Source organism: Simochromis diagramma, unplaced genomic scaffold, assembly GCF_900408965.1.
Source record: "Simochromis diagramma unplaced genomic scaffold, fSimDia1.1 OVJJ01000497.1, whole genome shotgun sequence".
Classification (NCBI taxonomy): Eukaryota; Metazoa; Chordata; class Actinopteri; order Cichliformes; family Cichlidae; genus Simochromis; species Simochromis diagramma.
This window is the reverse complement of record NW_024386912.1, coordinates 387,946-394,276: the sequence shown is the minus strand read 5'-3', so window position 1 is coordinate 394,276 and position 6,331 is coordinate 387,946.

Below are 6,331 nucleotides of genomic sequence, written 5' to 3'. Positions count from 1 at the left end.
GTGTTGTCTTTATTGTGTTCTAACCTTTTAATGTAATACTCTCTTTTACAGGATCTCATTATATTAGTTAATTTATTTTTGTAAGTTTTATACTTCCTTTCAGTTTCTATTGTTCTCTTTTTTATGAATTCTCGATATAGGGTATTCTTTTTTTTGCTGGCATTTTGTGGTCCTTTAGTCATCCATGGTCTTCCTGCATAGTTGTGTTTCCTGTTGATTTCAATTACTGGACAGTTTTTATCAAGTAATGTGTTAAATGTTCTTAAAAATCCTTCGTAAGCTTTATTAACTTCTGTTTGTTCATATACAATATTCCAATCATGCTTTAAAAGTTCATTTCTAAGACAATTTAATGTCTTCTCTGTTTTTATTCTTTTGTAAATAATCTCGTGTCCATCGTTGTTCAGTTTATAATAGCAATTATAAGATGCAAAGACTGGTAAGTGGTCACTTATATCATTGATTAACAGCCCACTTTTTATCTTTCCTTCTATTATATTTGTAAATATATTATCTAATAGAGTTGCACAATGAGATGTTATTCTGGTCGGTCTTGTTATCAGTGGAAATAAACCCATGCTGTACATGGAATCAATAAATTCTTCCGTACTCTTATTATGATTTGGATTCAATAATTTGCCTCAATGATTTGCCTCAATGATTACCGCCCAGTAGCCCTCACCCCCATCATCACTAAGTGCTTAGAGCGACTGGTCCTAGCACACTTCAAATCCTGTCTCCCCCCCCACCCTGGACCCCCACCAATTCGCATACCGCCAGAACAGGAGCACAGAGGATGCAGTCTCCATCGCAATGCACTCTGTCCTCTCACACCTGGACAACAACAACACCTACGCCAGAATGCTGTTTATAGACTTCAGTTCAGCATTCAATACAATCCACCCCTCACAACTCATCAGGAAACTGACAGACCTGGGCATCAGTTCCCGCATCTGCAAATGGTTACTGGACTTCCTGACCAACCGCCCCCAACATGTCCGGCTGGATAACCACTGCTCATCTACCATCACAATGAACACCGGTGTACCACAAGGCTGTGTGATGAGCCCTTTCCTCTACTCCCTCTTCACCCACGACTGCAGACCTGCTGATGGTTCCAACACCATCATTAAGTTTGCAGATGACACCACGGTGATTGGCCTCATCAGTGACAACGATGAGGCCGCCTACAGGGAAGAGGTGGATCGTCTGGCTGAGTGGTGCGACACAAACAACCTGCTGCTTAACACCGAGAAGACCAAGGAGCTCATCGTGGACTACAGGAGGAATGCTGACCCACATCCACCCATCCACATTAAGGGGACGGCTGTAGAGCGTGTGAGCAGCTTCAAGTTCCTGGGAGTCCACATCTCCGAGGATCTCACCTGGACGACCAACTGCTCCAAGCTGGTCAAGAAGGCTCACCAGCGCCTCTTCTTCTTGAGGACTCTGAGGAAGAACCACCTGTCCTCAGACATCCTGGTGAACTTCTATCGCTGCACCATCGAGAGCATCCTGACCAACTGTATAACAGTCTGGTACGGGAACTGCTCTGCCTCGGACCGGAAGGCGTTGCAGAGGGTCGTGAAAACTGCCCAGCGCATCGCCGGAGCACCACTTCCTGCCATAAAAGACATCTACAGGAAGCAGTGTCTGAAAAGGGCTGGGAAAATCATCAAAGACCCCAGTCACCCATCGCATGGACTCTTCACCCTCCTGCCCTCTGGGAGGCGCCACAGGAGCCTCTGGACTAAGACCACCAGGTACCGGAACAGCTTCTTCCCCACAGCTGTCAGACTCCTGAACTCTGCCTCCTGACATCTGACCCACGTTAAACTCATGGACTGAACATACACACACCCACAATGGACAACTGTACCCTCAAACACACAATAATAACATGGACTGAACCACCACTCACAACCACTAGCACTTTATATAGCCTCTGTAGAAACTATCTACACCCTCACTTATCTTAACTGCACTACTGTATAGCTCTGTGTAAATAATCATTCTGTACATTCGATAATCTTTAATCCTACAACTGTTTACAACTTGCATAGTTCCCATTTCTGTATAGCTGTATATCTCAGATTCTGTAAAGTTATTTATTTCATATTCTGTATAGTTTTTCATATTTATATCCTGTTCATATCCTGTACATAGCTTGTACTCACTACAGCCTGTACATACTTATAGTTATAGAATATTCACAACATACTTCATACCGTGTACATTATAACACACCATAATAGACCCATTTCTGTATTATACTCACATATCTATATTATTGCTAATATATATTGTAATATATCTATATCACTAAAGCACTTCTGGATGGATGCAAACTGCATTTCGTTGCCCTGTACCTGTGCATGTGCAATGACAATAAAGTTGAATTCTATTCTATTCTATTCTATTCTATAAGTCAATATTAAAGTCCCCACAAATAAACATTCTTTTCTGATTTATATTTGTAAATAAGTCCTCCATATTATCCTTAAATATCTCAATCTTAGATCCTGGTGTTCTGTATATACAACTGACAATTAGGTTTTTCCTTTTTTCCATACTTATTTCCACTGATAAACATTCCATCACTCCATCAATAACAGTCGTCATTCTTCCCATTCTTTTGTACTTTAGGTTTTTATCAATGTAAAGTGCCATCCCACCTCCTTTCTTGTTGATCCTGTCTGCATGAAAGAATTCATATCCATTTATTTTAAAGTCTTCTTCTTGTCCAGGAGTTATCCAGGTCTCCGATATGGCTATCACATTGAATGGCTGTTCAAACTGTGTTATGTAGTCTTTGATGGATTGAAAGTTTGCATATAAGCTTCGACTATTAAAGTGAACCATTGTTCTACCCTGTTCTACCTTGAATTCCTTTTTAAGTTGCTCATTTGTATAATAATTGCATTCATTTGTCTTATTGTTAAAGAAATTACAATCAGGATCTATGTTGCTGTCATACATCAATGTCTTATTTTCAATATGTGTTATATATAAGTGACAAATATTGTTCTTTTAATATGTTGGCATTATGACATTTGGCTCAATGCTTACAAATATGTGTAAAAAGCAAATGTACGAGCTGTGATAACTGTGTCTGATAGAATGAAGAGCAGACTGATATATGAAATATTCCTTTATTGGGTGAGAAAATCAGACCATGTCATAACTGCTGTAAGTCACACAGAATAGATATCAGAGCCTTAAACAGGCTGACGTCTGCTAAATGGGTCAAACTGGGCAGAAAGTCTACAAACACGTAACATCCTTATAGAATATGATGTAACACTATAGATCAACTTAGCTCAGAATATATAAAGCATATAAACAGTTACAGCAATATGATGCAACAAACACAGCTGCTACTGATCCAAAATACTCAAAGCTTCATAGAACTGAAACCAACATTTATTTTAGCTCCATTCTGCTGCTGATACATACTTTAGGTTTCTGAACATTAAACTTGTTGCTGCCTTTCATAGTGTGTAGCTTGAAGGCCCTGAGTACTCTGAGTACTTTCTCCCACACTGGAAACACTGGGATGATAACATTATTTGAACATTACCTAATAAGACTGATTCAGCACAGACAGTTATGTTAAACTTTCCTAGCAGTCCTTCACAAACAGGGAACAGTCTGTCTATTCTCTCCATCTGTCAGCTGCTGCTGGCTCTTCCTCCTCCTCTTCCTCACACACTGCTGAGTTTGTCCTGGTGGATCATCAGGGGTGCAAAGCCTCACAGATGATGTGCAGCAGTGGCTCCCTCAGTCTGTCCTCACTCTGGACACTTGCAGTCGTCACACATGGAAATCAAATGTGTGATAAGCTGCAGGATTCAAACACAAGTGTAACTTATAAACACATGTTCATACTTTTATTCCACAATCAGAGAGAAAGAAACAGAGAGAGAGTGCAGGACAGACAGACAGGTGACAGTCTCAGGTGTACACACTGCTACACAACAGCACCAGAGAAGCAGGATTTAGTGTTTGTGTTATTACGAGTGTAAACAAGAAGAGTTCCAGATGGTGCAGTGGACACATGTGTGACTGCTGTGATTAAAGCATCTTTCTTTCAGCTTAACGAGTGAACCGTCAGCTCGTTCAAACACACGTTAAAGTCCGTTTGGCTCGACACCACCGAGCAGAGGCAGCAATATAACATAGCTCACATTAACAGTGCAGTGGATCCTGCTTGTGCCGTGATGTTCAGGACTGCAAACCGAGCAGCATCACTGACCTTCAGCTTGTTGTGTTTGTGGATATATGACTGACTTTAATTATCCATAAATCATCACAATCTCTGTGAGATTAAGGTCGACTAATATATATATATATATATATATATATATATATATATATATATATATATATATATATATATATGTAGAGGCTTTAAAACCAAGTTAATTCTGAATGTACAAACATCACTAATGTCACATGACTTTGCCAACATGTGGCCAACAGTAATGTTTTAATGTTCTTTGTTATTAAACATTTGCACATAAATAAGTGACATCATATTCAGTACTTACTTTTGACAGTTCACTCTTCGGCTGCTCCCTTCTGCCGCAAAATTGCGGCAAAATTATCCACACCCACCGCCGCGCTATGAATTGTGTGATATATGGGACCACGAAGCGTGCACCGGACCACGCTTGATATTTGGGGAAATCGACGGTGCATTTGGAGTACACTTCGAATTGGGACAGCCGTCGTCGCGTGGCGGTGACATAATCGCACTTAAAATGCGTACTTCAAGTGTGCAGTCTCTGAATTGGGACACAGCCTGAGAGTCCACCAACATACAACACACCAGTATGAAGGGTGGCCTGCTGATGTGAAGCCCCAAAGTGGACCGCCTGTACTTGAGAACTGTATTTACAGCTGTAGTTTTCTGAGAAGTCAACGTGTATCAAAGTCTCCTCCCCTGACATGTTGTTCTTCAGCTCACGGCAGAAGGCATACTGCTGCTTGAAGTGATGCATTTGAAATTTCTTTACAAAGCTGTGGAAGAGCTCAATGAGGTCCTCTTGTGTCCCCTCCACAGATTTCTTGACTGTCACCCTGACAGTGTCCTTCATCTCTCACGCTCACTCTGCAGGTTTCTCTCCCTTCTTTCAGGATCAGCTTTAAGGCGTTCCCGATACTTCCTTTGCCTTTCTGCTGCTGTTGTTGGTGCCATCTTACTCGCATCCTTAACATGGAACATAAATCGCATTCAGCATGCATGCAGTATAAGAATGGTGATTGAATATAATAATAATTGATTTAAATAACTGGATAACTTAACAACCAAAGTATTAAAATCTCAGCCCCATCACAATCTCACAACCCCGTTACAATCAAAAACATAACAGGGTTGAGATTTTTGCACAAACGGGCCGCTGCTCAATATAGTGAATACCAGACAGAGAACACATGGCATGCATGAAATTCAAAATCACCATATATTCAGGAACTAACACAAAACCTTTCATAAGTAATAGTTTTCTTTTTTTCATGTTACGGTGCTGAGTCATTGAGGTTGACGACCACAATATCACAAGATAAATGACTAAAATAAAGGAAAAGAATGGAGCAACTTGCCTGTCTCTGGTCCTGTTGTCCAAAAGACTTCAGTGATGTCACTTCCTGATGTATACGAATTCTGGATCACACCATTGTATTTATGGGGGTGGGATCATTCATGTGACGGGGTTGAAGGGTTAGTCAGGTACAAGAATAATTGTGATTTTATTGAATAATTAACAATTAAATTTGAAAAAAAGAAATATTAACAGCAAAAGAGCACAAACAGATGTTTAGGTTGATACCAAAATTTATTGACTTTTTAAATAGTTTTATTTGGTATTTTCAAAGTAAACTTTCATCAAGGCCATGAGGGACATGACAAAATAGGTGGTGTCAAATGAAAAAACTGTATTATTTCCCATAAAAAGATCAAAATTAGTTCAGTTTTTTTACACTGTATTAAATGGTACATTTCAATATATATGTAAAGCTGTTTAAACAGAAAGTTTGGTGACCCAATAGATGAAATACACCATAAGAGGTGAGAGGGACTCAAATTGTGCCATTTTCATGGAATGACTCGACTACAAGACAGCCTATGACTCAATGGCCCACACATGAATCAACTTTATTTAGTTATTTATTTAATTTTGTACTTTTCCGAGTGTTTTGATATTATTAGGATGATTTAAGTTTAACGAGTTAGTTCTGAGTTCATTCTTGCCACGTCTCTGAGTTTGCTTACAGCTGCAAAGCTCTTAAATACAGTAACAAAGTATTTGTATTTCTTTACCACTAACCT